This window comes from Rutidosis leptorrhynchoides, chromosome 11 (genome assembly GCF_046630445.1).
Source record: "Rutidosis leptorrhynchoides isolate AG116_Rl617_1_P2 chromosome 11, CSIRO_AGI_Rlap_v1, whole genome shotgun sequence".
NCBI classification, from domain to species: domain Eukaryota; kingdom Viridiplantae; phylum Streptophyta; class Magnoliopsida; order Asterales; family Asteraceae; genus Rutidosis; species Rutidosis leptorrhynchoides.
Window position 1 is genome coordinate 41,132,981 of NC_092343.1, and position 15,049 is coordinate 41,148,029.

Sequence of the window (15,049 nt, forward strand, 5' to 3'; positions counted from 1 at the left end):
AATGATAAGCAGGTAATTTTTGACACAAAATGATAAGCAAAACTTTTGATATGCAGACACGGTCGAAGTCCAGACTCAATAATGCATCCTAACGACTTATTAGTTAGACACACTAATGCAGACATGGTTCATTAAGACCACTGCTCTGATACCGACTGAAAGGACCCATCCTAATCCATCCGGACGAAGTCCATATTGATTACAAACAATTCCCAATAGTTGATTACATCGCGAGGTACTTGACCTCTATATGATACATTTTACAAACATTGCATTCGTTTTTAAAAGACAAACTTTCATTTACATCGACAGTTAACAGCATGCATACCATTTTATAATATATCCATCTATAATTGACTTAATAATAATCTTGATGAACTCAACGACTCGAATGCAACGTCTTTTGAAATATGTAATGAATGACTCCAAGTAATATCTCTAAAATAAGCAAATGCACAGCGGAAGATTTCTTTCGTACCTGAGAATAAACATGCTTTAAAGTGTCAACCAAAAGGTTGGTGAGTTCATTAGTTTAACATAAATAATCATTTCCATCATTTTAATAGACCACAAGATTTCATATTTCCATTTCTCATAATCATATGTCCCATGCATAGAGACAAAAATATCATTCATATGGATTGAACACCTGGTAACCGACATTCACAATATGTATATAAGAATATCCCCATCATTCCGGGATCCTCCTTCGGACATGATATAAATTTCGAAGTACTAAAGCATCTGGTACTTTGGATGGGGCTTGTTGGGCCCGATAGATCTATCTTTAGAGTTCGCGTCAATTAGGGTGTCTGTTCCCTAATTCTTAGATTACCAGACTAAAAAGGGCGATATTCGGTTTAATAATCCAACCATAGAATGTAATTTTAAGTACTTGTGTCTATTCCGTAAAACAGTTATAAAAGTTGCGCATGTATTCTCAGCCCAAAAATATAAAAGGGTAAAAAGGCAAATGAAACTCACCTAATGTATTTTGTAGTAAAAATACATATGACTATATTGAACGACAGAACAATGCAGGGTTGGCCTCGGATTCACGAACCTATATCATTTGTATATATATTAAAATGTATATTCGTAATCGAACAAATTTATATGTTATATCTTTGATTATATATTATACTTATTTAGTTTGTGTATATTTTCAAAATATTTAATATCTATCTATATTTATGGTTAGTAAAAAAAATCATTCGTTGGTTATATATAAGTATTTATATAAATAAAGTTATTTGGTTTAACATATAGGTATATAACTATTAATATAATTATATGTATTTATTATATTTTTGGTTCAAAATATCTATCTGTAACAAAAAAATGATAGTTTTTATAATGAGTCTCATAATACTTATAATAACAGTAGTTTATAGTAAAATCAATAATTTAATAGTATTGGTAATGAAAATAATAATTTTAATAATAATACCTAATACTTACTAATAATAATTATAACAGCCTTATTTCTAATGATAGTCTTAATAATAATACTTTTGTTAATAATAATAATAATAATAATAAAATTCTAAAATGATACTAATAATAATGTTAATGATAATTATAATATTTTGTATTATTTTCATACCACAATAATAAAAATAAATCTTATTCGTAATAATCTAATGATAATACTAACACTTAATGATAATACTAATACTTAATGATAATATCATTCAATAATAACAATAATAACAATAACATTAATAATCTATAATAATAATAATAATAATAATAATAATAATAATAATAATAATAATAATAATAATAATAATAATAATAATAATAATAATAATAATAATAATAATAATAATAATAATAATAATAATAATAATAATAATTATAGAAAATGAAAAACTACCTCAAAATGAAAAGTCCCAAAAAAAAACTGCCCACGCCCGGGCTCGAACCCAAGACCTCTCGCTCACTTGTTAACGCTTACAACCATTTATTTGTTCCTCTTTTTCTGTATTAATCTTAGAATTAAAATCATATAACCCGTAATTCTGTTTTCTCCTTCTGCTTCATCTTTTTCAATTACAATCGAACAGACCATAACTCCAACAATTTATTACCATTTAACTTAAAACATTCAGATGAGGCCGATAATAATTATAAGATAATTGAGTCATTTAAAAAAATAGATAAAAGAAAAAAAAATTTAAAAACAAGAACAGCTACTGTTCGTCGTAAAAAAATATATATATAAACTCAAATTCAACTTTCGATTTTTAGAACATATTAGACAAATATTATAACACAAACTTTGTTTGAAATCGCCCTTAGAAACTTCCTCAATCGTTAATTGATTCAGATACATCAACATCGATTCGAATTTCAAGATGAACACATTTGTTGACTTTTTGGAAATGAGGTTTGACTCCAAGAATTCGAACTCAATATTAAAAATTGGATCTTGAGCTTTGACAGATAGTTGGAGTAGAGGATTTAAAGCATAACTGCATTTACACATATTGAAAATTTATTCGTTTACGAGGTTTTTGAAAAAAAAAAAAAAACAGAGAACGGAGGTGGTGTTCTTCAAACTATGTTTTGATTTTTGTTCTTTAAATTCGAGTTGTATTAATAAAGGGTTATATAAAGTTTAACAGATACATTTACAACTGGATTACCTCAATTAATGCGTATTATAACTTGATTGCTTGACAATAAAAATGATTTTGTCAAAATAAAAGTAATAAAAATAAATAAAGTGATTCTACTGCTTTTGCTTGATTCTTGTGAATAACCCTTCATTGATACAATCCATGAGAAAGAAAACAATTTTCTCCACAGTTAGACAACGATTGAATAATAGAATATGTAATTATATGTAATTATGTATATTAATATTAATTACTCAATATTAATATCTAATATTAATGAAACAAATAATAATAATAACAATAATAGAATTTATAATGTTTATAACAATATCAACAAAATAATACTAAAAAAATGATGATATTTAATAATAATACGAAAGATAACAATAATATCAATATCAATAAATCACATATATCAAATTTCATATTTAAGTAATTTACTTAATAATAATAACACTGGTATTTATATTAAATATTTATTTTAATAATAGTAGTGAAGGTAATAACATTATTAGTAAGAATAGCAATTTAGATGCATTAAGTTTCATGTCTATATGTTATCTATACTAATATAACTAATAATGATATTAATGAAAGTAATAATGATACTACCATAACAACTATATTTTACCATGTTAAATAATCTATTATTAATTATTTAATATTTAATAATCATATAATATTATATAATAACTTTTATTTATTATTTATTGTTTATAATTTTTATATATATTGCAGTATACATATCATATTTGTTATACATAGAATTCATATATATATAATTTCATTTTAAATTACACTTAATTATTTATATCTTATTTTACATATTTAATTATAATTTATTACTTCAATTTATTATTATTATATATACTTGCATTTATATATATTTAATTACATATTTATTTACAAATAAATTATTCGTGAATCGTCGGGATTGGTCAAAAGGGCAAATGTATTCATGTAACTGTTCCAAAGTTTTTGAGACTCAACAGTACCGACTTTGCTTATCGTATCGAAATCATATAAAGATTAAGTTTAAATTTGGTCGGAAATTCCCGGGTCATCACACCGATAATGGGGGTGAGTTTGTAAACTCATCAATGAAATCTTTTTGCGAAGATAATGGGATTATTTATCAAACCTCATGTGCTCATACCCCTGAGCAAAATGGCGTAGCTGAACGTAAAAATCGACTACTTTTAGAAATGACAAGAGTCTTATTAATTGAATCCAAGGCTCCGAAAAGTTTTTGGCCCGAAGCCCTTGCTTCCGCTACCTATCCTATTAACCGTTTACCTACTAAGGTTTTGGGCACAAAAACCCCTAAAGATACGCTTTCCCAATTCCATGCCCTTCCGACTTCATTTAGCATTGAACCTCAAATATTTGGGTGCTCCGTCTTCGTCCATATTCCAAAACATGAACGTACCAAACTAGATCCATTTACGAATAAATGTGTCATGGTTGGCTATGGAATAAACCAAAAAGGATATCGGTGTTACAGTCCCAAAAGACGTCATTTTTTTACTACAATTGTGATGACCCGGAAATTTCTGATCAAATTTAAACTTAATCTTTAACGTTTCCGACACGATAAGCAAAGTCTATGAAGTTGAATCTCAAAATCTTGAACTATTCAATTACCCCTTGATTGTTCTCAACGATTCACGAACAATTATATGTAAATAAATACATATACTATAACTTGAAAACGTAACAAAGTGTTAAGTAAACGATACTGCACATTAAACATATTGGTTTGATTATCTGATTGATATATTTAACTATGAAGTTAAAAGATTATGCTAAACGATTGAATTAAAAGATATTTACTGAGTCCCTTAAGGATTATGATATTATTACGGGTCTCTGTTGTAAGGTCCACGTTGATTTGGAAAATCATTCATGTTTAACGGTATTCGGAATTAATGGTAAAGTGTTTGTTTAAATAACGTAATTTGGACACATACAATAATAAGGAATATTAACTGTTAGAATTGAATCTATGAATAACTTGCAACGTATATTTAGAACGTGTTTAAGTATATTGAATATATATTTATGAATATATAGCTTCAGGTTATTTGAAAACAATAATAACATTCGGTTATTGATTCAATTGATATTTAGTTATGTTAATTAGAACGTTTGAGAAATAAACGATGACACATAAATGAATTACATGAATTTAAGTTTAAATGTATAAACAATATGCGATATAACAATTTCAAATGATTTTAAAAATGTATTTTAATAAATAGCGAGACAATGATTTATAGAAGTAAATGACCAAAACACTCGAAAGTTTAAGATACACTTTGAGTGATATAATTTAGGGATAATTTAAGGCTATATTTTGACAAAGGTACGTGTCCCAAAATATAAATTACAAGTTTTCTTAGCGTACGAAGGGACACTCGAAAAACCGGAACCGGGACATAAGTCGAGTGACGACGTACGACTTATCGGAACAAAAATTTCAAGTCAACTATGCACGAAAATATAATATAATATATAATTAATTAATATAAATTATATATATTATATATTAATAAATAAATATGTCGACAAACAAGAAAACAAAAGTTTGTGAGCTGGATCAGAGGGCCATGCGATCGCATGGCCTTGAAGCACAAATACCATGCGATCGCATGGGGTACTTTTTCAGGCCAAGTATTTATAAAGCGATCGAATTCAGTTTTTGTGATATATATTTCTTTCATCTTACACTCCGTATAACTTATTTATATTATTATTATTATTATTATTATTATTATTATTATTATTATTATTATTATTAAGATTAATATTATTATTAATCTTATTATTATTAGTATTATTAATATTAATTAGTATTATACATAAAATACTACGACGAGATTATGAGCGTGTCACTTTCAAAATGGTTTTCAAGCGGGATAGAGCTAAGAAAATTATGGGTTATTGCCAAGGAGGTTATAGGTAATGTTTGGGGATATATTTGTGAATCAAACCTAGTGTTTATTATCTCCGTTACGTCTACGTACTTTCCTACAATATTGAATCTCAATACTGATACGTAAGCACTCATAATTTATCTTTTATATATTAATTGTGTATCCATGTCTAGTGCTCGAGTATATATATTTATACATGCTTGTATGCTAAATTTCATCGCTAAATAGTTTATAATGAATCACGAATTAAATACATATATTACTGGTAAAAGGTATATGATATACATGTTTTTTGGAAAGCTGGCGAAAAATCAATGACTTTTCATTTAGATATCGAATAGTTTCGATGAACGGATTAAAAGATATGATCAACTGAATTATGATTGATGATAATTGAAATTGCTTTTGAATCTGCAATTAAGATTTAAACAACTTGTTTACAAGATTGTTAAAATGGATTTTTAAATATTACCAGCCGAGTAAATGAATCCTTATATAAGGTACGTCTCGTTTGTTGAACTATTGTCAAAATTGACTTTTTGAAACAACTTTGGATAACTTTTGTATGTCGATACCGAGCATTAGGATTATGATACACTATGACCTGACCTAGCTTGATAGACATTTATTGACCAACATATGTTCTCTAGGTTGAGATCTACGATTATTTGATATTCCGAGTTTCAGTCACATTTTGGTGAACGACTTTATATGCTGGTGAGGTGAGTTTCATTTGCTCCCTTTTTAATTGCTTTTGCAATCTATATTTTTGGGCTGAGAATAAATGTACTTTATTTTAATACAAGTACATACTAAATTCTACACTGAGTTTGAACAGAAAATCCCTTAGCTTTGGTAACTAGTAACTGCCGGTTATAAGAACTGGTGGGCGCGAATAGTGGTATATGGATCCATAGGGCTTGACATCCCCGTATGTTCCAGGTATAGAAACCCTAGCCTGAACTATAGAACAGACGTATGCTATTTGAGTTTAGTACACGTTGGATTGCGTGTATAGTACATGTTGGTTGCATGTATGTTAAAACAGGGGTACTTATTATAACGTTAAAGTTTAGTTACTAGGGTGCTCAATCTTGTAGAATATTTTGATAAACTTTTCTGGATGAAACAACTGAAATATTGTGATCCACTTTTATATACAGATTATGCGAAACACTAAAACTATGAACTCACCAACCTTTGTGTTGACACTTGTTAGCATGTTTATTCTCAGGTTCCCTAGAATTCTTCCGCTGTTTGCTTATATGCTAGACAAGCTATGTGCATGGAGTCTTACATGACATATTTTTCAAGGAAACGTTACATTCACCAAATCATCACTATGTATCTTATTTTGACTGCATTGTCAACGGAAGTACTATTGTAAACTATTATTTACGGTGATTGTCTATATGTAGAAATCATCAGATGTCGAAAACCTTTGTTTTAAATATTCATTTATGGTGTGCCTTTTCAAAAGAATGCAATGTTTAGAAAACGTATCATATAGAGGTCAAATATCTCGCAATGAAATCAATGAATGACGTATTGTCCATATAGATTTGGTGCGATCGTCACAGTTGGTATCAGAGCGTTGGTCCTAGTGAACCAGGTCTTGCATTAGTGTGTCTAACTGATAATTGTTAGGATACATTCGTAAGTCTGGACTTCGACTGTGTCTGCATGTCAAAAGTTTTGCTTATTATTTCTTGTCGAAAATTACCTGTTTATCAAACTTAAGTCTTGAGATGTGTTTTTGCATTTATTGCATACACGGTGTATAGACAAATCATATCTAATCATATCTACTACAGTGGATCTTATTTGGCGCTTTTCGAATTTCCCTCCGTAAATTACGGAATCTTTTTACTATATATACGTATGCGAGAAGATGGAGATATCATCCAATATTCAACCCTCAATTCATATCGAGAATCATTTCATAACTTTCTGTGATCACGAAAGATGGCCTCTTTGAATAGACCAAGTTCCTCCAGCTTCGAAGACAGCGTGACGGGAGCGCACCGACCGATCAACTACCGTGATTTCTTTAGAAAATGGGGATGGGTTCGCGAAATACTTACCCTATGGAGAAATGAATAAGGCACTCCATACCACGAGCCGAATTTACCGCCTAACGTCGGAGTACTCGATCCGCTTACCGGCGAACCTGTTCGCAACACCATTTTCACTCTTTTCGCAACTATTTTCCGCCTCGAAGGTCGACTCGATGTAGTTAAATATAGTATTCGTCCTCTACTCCCGAATTCTAATCAGATAGGATTATTGGAAGAAGTTAGGAGACTTCGAACTAAATATCAAGAATTGACAACCCTTACGGAAGAATGGGTAGAACTAATTCATAGCCTTGAGCGTAAAGTAGAAACCCTGGAAGTGACGGTGTTCGATTTGGAAGCTAGGCTCACATCTACTACACAGGTACCACAAGCAGTACCAACAACAACAGCAACACCACCATCACACGCCTCAACATCACAATCTGTACCTCGGATATCAACATCATACGCATCATAGGTACCAAGGAGTACCAACAACAACAAACGATGAAGTATTGATTCATAACTTCATCGGAAAAACATTCTACGGCGATTATGTAATTTTTAAAGTTTAGAGATTATCTATTCTAGCTGATAATGCTAAAAACAAACATATATTTCATAGCATTATCCCTCAAGAAAGACAAGCTTTTAGTTGCAATTGTTCTATTTACAAGTAATATTTGTTTAAATAATAAAAGGTGAAGACAAAAGATAGATTCGACGAATTGAAGACGCAAATGACCAAAAAGCTAAAAAGTACAAAGTACAATCAAAGTGGTTCAAATTATTGATGAGAAACGTCTCAAAATTACAAGAGTACAAAACGCAAAATACAAGATATTAAATTGTACGCAAGGACGTTCGAAAATTCGGAACCGGGATCAGAGTCAACTCTCAACGCTCGACGCAACGGACTAAAAATTACAAGTAAACTATGCACATAAATATAATATAATATTTAAATAATTCTTAAAATTATTTATATATTATATTTATTTATTAAACCGTCGGCAAACTAGCAAACAAACTCATGTGACCTGGAAAAGTAGGCCATGCGATCGCATGGCCAGGAAGGCCAAAAACCATGCGATCGCATGGTGAACAGTAACTGGCCACATCCCTATAAATTTCGCAGTTTGGTTGAACAACATCATATCTTTTTCTTTATCTATCTCTCACTCGTATATATATATATATATATATATATATATATATATATATATATATATATATATATATATATATATATATATATATATATATATATATATATATTATGCTTATTTAAACCGAAGTAATCGTGATGTTGGGCTAAATATTAAAATTAGGTAATTGGGCTTTGTACCATAATTGGGGTTTGGACAAAAGAACGACACTTGTGGAAATTAGACTATGGGCTATTAATGGGCTTTATATTAACTAAATGATACCTCGTTAATTTAATATATAGACTTATAATTTGGCGTATTTATATATAACCACACACGCTTGACTGGGTACGGTGGGCGGGATATCTATAAATACCAATAATTGTTCATTTTACCGGACACGGAACTGGATTAATAGTTAATAGACTTGTTGAAACAGGGGTGGATTACATTCAAGGGTAATTGGTGTAATTGTTAACAAAGTATTAAAACCTTGGTTTACACGCAGTCGATAACCTATTGTATTCATTAAACAAAGTAATAAGACCTTGTTACAATTCGAATCCCCAATTAGTTGGAATATTTGACTTCGGGAATAAGAATAATTTGACGAAGACTTCCGCATTTTATGATTATGACTGATGGACTATTATGGACAAATTCGTATGGACATATTGAATAATCCAGGACAAAGAACAATTAACCCATGGGAATAAACTAAAATCAACACGTCAAACATCATGATTACGGAAGTTTAAATAAGCATAATTCCTTTATTTCATATTTAATTTTCTTTATTTCATATTTAATTGCACTTTTAATTATCGCACTTTTATTTACTGTCATTTTATTTAATTGCACTTTTAATTTATCGTACTTTTTAATATCGCAATTTTATTTACCATTATTTTATTTATCGCACTTTAATTATTGTCATTTACTTTACGCTTTAAATTAAGTTATATTTATTTTTAATATTTTACATTAGGTTTTAACTGCGACTAAAGTTTTAAAATCGACAAACCGGTCATTAAACGGTAAAAACCCACTTTTATAATAATAATACTACTTATATATTTATATATTTACGAATATAGTTTTAAAAAATATAGCGTTAAACTTGGCGAGTTCCCTGTGGACGAACCGGACTGATAGTGCTCCAAATGAACATATATTTAGTATCAATATCCCTCCGATATGTAAAGATTTCAGTTGCAATTGTTCCATTTTCATGTAATATTCATTTATATTAAATAAGTGCGAAGACAAAAGGCGAAAACAACGAATTGAAGACGCAAAGGTCCAAAAAGCTCAAAAGTACAAGATACAATTAAAAAGGTTCAATTTATTGATAAGGAACGTCTAAAAATGACAAGAGTACAAGTTACGAAACGCAAAGTACAAAATATCTCAGCGTACGCAAGGACGTTCGAAAATTCGAAACCGGTACATGAACCAACTCTCAACGCTCGACGCAACGGAAAAAAAATTACGAGTCTACTATGTATATAAATATAATATAATATATAAATAATTATAAAAATTATTTATATATTATATATATTTAAATAAAAACCGTCGGCAGCCTTGGATCTTAAACTTGTGGGCTGGTTTTGGAACCTTCGCGACTTGCGGAGCTGGAAGGCCAAAATGGCCGCGACTCGCGGAGCAGTGAATTTCAGTTCTGGCTATAAAAGCTCTCGAGTTCTGCATGTAAAATATATAAAAAAAAAATAATAATAATAATAATACTCCCTAGTATAATATAAATAAATATATATATGTATATATAGTATAGATTAGTGTTATATTAGATTAGTTTGGGTTATGTAAAAGTTATTTTTACGGGTTTTTAAAGTCGGAGCTCTGTCCGTGTAACACTACGCGATAAATAATCAATGTAAGCTATGTTCTCCTTTTTAAATTAATGTCTCGTAGCTAAGTTATTATTATGCTTATTTAATCCGAAGTAATCATGATGTTGGGCTAATTACTAAAATTGGGTAATTGGGCTTTGTACCATAATTGGGGTTTGGACAAAAGAACGACACTTGTGGAAATTAGACTATGGGCTATTAATGGGCTTTATATTTGTTTAACTAAATGATAGTTTGTTAATGTTAATATAAAGATTTACAATTGGGCGTCCCTATAAATTACCATATACACTCGATCGGACACGATGGGCGGGGTATTTATATGTACGAATAATCGTTCATTTAACCGGACACGGGAATGGATTAATAGCCACTAGAATAATTAAAACAGGGGTGAAATTACATTCAAGGGTAATTGGTGTAATTGCTAACAAAGTAGTAAAACCTTGGTTTACACGCAGTTGATAACCTGGTGTATTCATTAAACAAAGTATTAAAACCTTGTTACAATTCGAATCCCCAATTAGTTGGAATATTTAACTTCGGGTATAATAATAATTTGACGAGGGCACTCGCATTTTATATTTATGACCGATGGACTGTTATGGACAAAAACCAGACGGACATATTAAATAATCCAGGACAAAGGACAATTAACCCATGGGCATAAAACTAAAATCAACACGTCAACCATCATGGTTACGGAAGTTTAAATAAGCATAATATATTTTATTTCATTTTTTCTCGTACTTTTATTTATTGTCATTTTAATTATTGTTATTTATTTTATATTGTTATTTAAATATCGTCATTTACTATACGCTTCACTTAAAATATAAATCGACAAACCGGTCATTAAACGGTAAACCCCCTTTTATATATTATTATATATATTTTGTACAAATATAGTCGTTTAAAAATATAGTGTGCAATAAGCCCGCTCCCTGTGGAACGAACCGGACTTACTAAAAACTATACTACTCTACGATTAGGTACACTGCCTATAGTGTTGTAGCAAGGTTTAGGTATATCCCATTTGTAAATAAATAATTAAAACTTGTGTAATTTATAACGTATTTCGTAGTAAAATATAGTACTATCACGTACCCCTCCGCTACCACATCAAGTTTTTGGCGCCGCTGCCGGGGACTCGGTGAAACGCTATATTTTTAATATATATTTGTATAAATATATTTTTAGAAAAACAATATAAAATTTTAAAAAAAAAAAAAAAAAAAAAAAAAAAAAAACGTTTTACATCCTCCGCGACTTGCGGAGTTGTAAGGCAAGTGGAACCGCGACTCGCGGAGCCGCCCTGACGAGCTGACAGAAACCCTAAAATCGCATTAATTACGGATTATTATTTATTATTATTTAACCCTAATTAGTTTATTATTAATATAATTTAGTTTTAAGTTTTAATTAATTAGTTATAATTAATTATATTTAATTTTAATATATAAAAAAAGTAATACTTTTATAAAATATAAAAATAATATTTTCATAAAAATTGTACTTTTTACAACTTTAAGTTTATTTTTATTTGTATAAAAAAAATAATATTTTTTTTTAGTGTAATATTTGTATCGTTATTGTTCGTAGCTAGTTTTAAGTTCTAGTATTTTGCCGTAGCTTATTTTTATTTTTAGATTTTTAGGTCTTGCCGTAAAATCCCTTAAGTGCTTATTCCTTAGACTAAGATTTAGGTGCTTTAGAATTTTGCGACGCCGTTTTTATATTTTAGTACCTTTTTAAGTTATTACCATTTAGGATATAGTTTTTTTTTTTTTTAGCTTTAATATTTTTAGACGCAACTTTTAATTCTTAGTTTTTAATTCCTTTTTAAGTTACGACTCGCTATTTTCTTATTTTTATTTTTCGACGTTTTTCGACATGCAATCTATTTCTTTCTTATTTCTCGACGCTCTAGTTTTTAGGACTTAGAATTTTCTCTATTTCTTATCTAATATCTCAAACGGAAAGAAAAATTATTTAAGCGGTTAAATTAATGGACGTTGACATTTTTCTGCTTCGTAGTAATAGTTGGATTTGTTAGTGGCTGAGTTGTGGCTTTTCCGATTTAAAGGTGCCTGGCTCCCTGCTACATCTTTTGGCTATTCGAAACGTGGGCAAAAGCAGAAAAGTCTATTAATTGGACAACTTATATAAGTTTTTCTATTTTTATAACTAATAGGATAATTAGTGAACGCACCACATTGTAGCTAAAAATTTGTCCGTCGCAATAAAATGGAAAATTTTGAAAACAGGGCCTTGGAAACTCTTTTTGAACTCCAAAATCAATTAAATCAATACCCTCAAACGAGTGTTGATAACAATTCATTCGGTCAATCTTGGATCGCGAACGACGAAACAATAACTGGTTGTGAAATCTGTGGAGATTATCACTCAACATGGGAATGTTACTATTACGTTCCTATGGAAAATTACGCACCCACGGAACCTGAATGGAACGATTACGAAGAACACAATTCAAATTGGGATTATTCCCAAGAATATATCCAAAGTCAACAACCAGAAGACGAGGAAAATTACGTGTTCGAAAATTCTTTAAACATTATAAAAATCAAACTCGAAGAACTCGATGCTCAAAATGAACAAATGAGAGAGTTTGTAAACCGGCAAGCTGAAACTCTATCAAATTACACACCTGTTGATCTGAGGAGACATGTTCAAAAAAATCCCATATCATCGAATTTTGATGAATTCGAGAGCTCCGAAATCACCAACTACCCCGATGATACTTTTTATTCAGTCTTACTCATTTCACAACATATCGACACATTAGCCTCTACCGAAGAAATCATCGATCCATCAATGGATAAAGAAGAAGTAAGGGTGACAAACTTCACCATTCCACAACCTTCCAACCCAATATTCTCAATAGACGAGTCATCCACCGGAAATGAACTACGAGCTGTAATAGATAATGACACCTCGAATTTCACCCAATTAGGTAATAGAGGTGAAACCTTTGATCCCGAGAATGAACGGAAGGAAATGTTAGGAATTATCCACCCTAAAGAAATATGTATGTCGATGTATATCGATCCATTTGACCAAGAACCAGAAAAGAGACATATCCATTTACTAAAAGCTACACTTAAAAAAGAATTAAGTAGTGATGATCGGGTGGGTCTAAACTTTAAACCCATTAATATATTTTATACCACCCGAGATGTAAATAACTGGCTCACTATTTTAATTCGTGGAACTTATTCTACCGACTTCACATGTCGTCAGCTAAGTGTGGGGAAGTTTAACCCCACTTAACGTTAAATTAGGGGTTCGGGTTAGTGCATAACTCGTTAATAAAAATGCACAATTAGGGTAAAAGACACATTTTCAAATATTAGCAAACAGTTCAGAAAAGCAACCGTTTTTGAAGAAAAACATGTGTGAAATAACAAAAGAAGGAATGAACGATGAGGCGTGCCATCTATCATTCGATGAGCTTTGTAATTACAAACTGGGTATTTTCAATCACTTTTCTACAATCACCCTCATGAATTTATAATTATAGTCTAATTTCATGCAAATGAGGGCATTGCATAATCTCAAGTGTGGGGAAGGGTTATAAATTCTCTCGGGTTTATACTTGGTTTATTTGCCAAATTTTGTGAAAATTTGAAAAATTTTCAACTAAATAAATTTAAAATCATGTTTATACATATTTATGAACGATGAAAACTAGGTGTTAATACTGAAATTATCGTTACCTCGAAAAGGACATAAATTGAGAAACACCCTAAAACGATTGAATTCATTTAAAATGGAATAAAGGAGAATAAAAAGGCAAAGAAAGAAACTAAGTGTGGGGAGAATGTACCAAGTTATTCAATTAAAAACTATATATCACATGTTTCTGTAAAGTTATTGCAGGTGCTTTTGTTTTGGACTAAATTAACTGTTTTACCCGATTTACTGTAATATATTTGAAAGAAAAGATGGAACTACACGATGAATCAATTCCATCATTAAAAGGAAGTAAAGTCTTCCGAAAAAGACACGCGCTTCTTGATTTAGGTCATGAAGTTGTCGTCCAGACCAGCTGTAGGTTGACGAAAAATCTAGAAAAGTCATCTCTAAAATCAGCAGGAAATCCACGGACCTCAGCATCAAACAGGGTCGCCAAGTGGTCAGATTTATCCTAACCATGAGAAGGATTTATCTCGTACAATGGGGGGGCACCGTGCAAATTAGCTTGATAAGACTAATGAATCAGATCCCCAGAAAGGATAATCTCCTTAAAGATCAAAAATCAGCTTTTAAGCCTGATATTACTCAATCCTTGAGATTGACCTTAAAGATTGAGAATTACAAACTCATGGAATTCAATGATATCTAAACTCGAGCTTGAACGAGAAAATATTTTGATCAAAAATA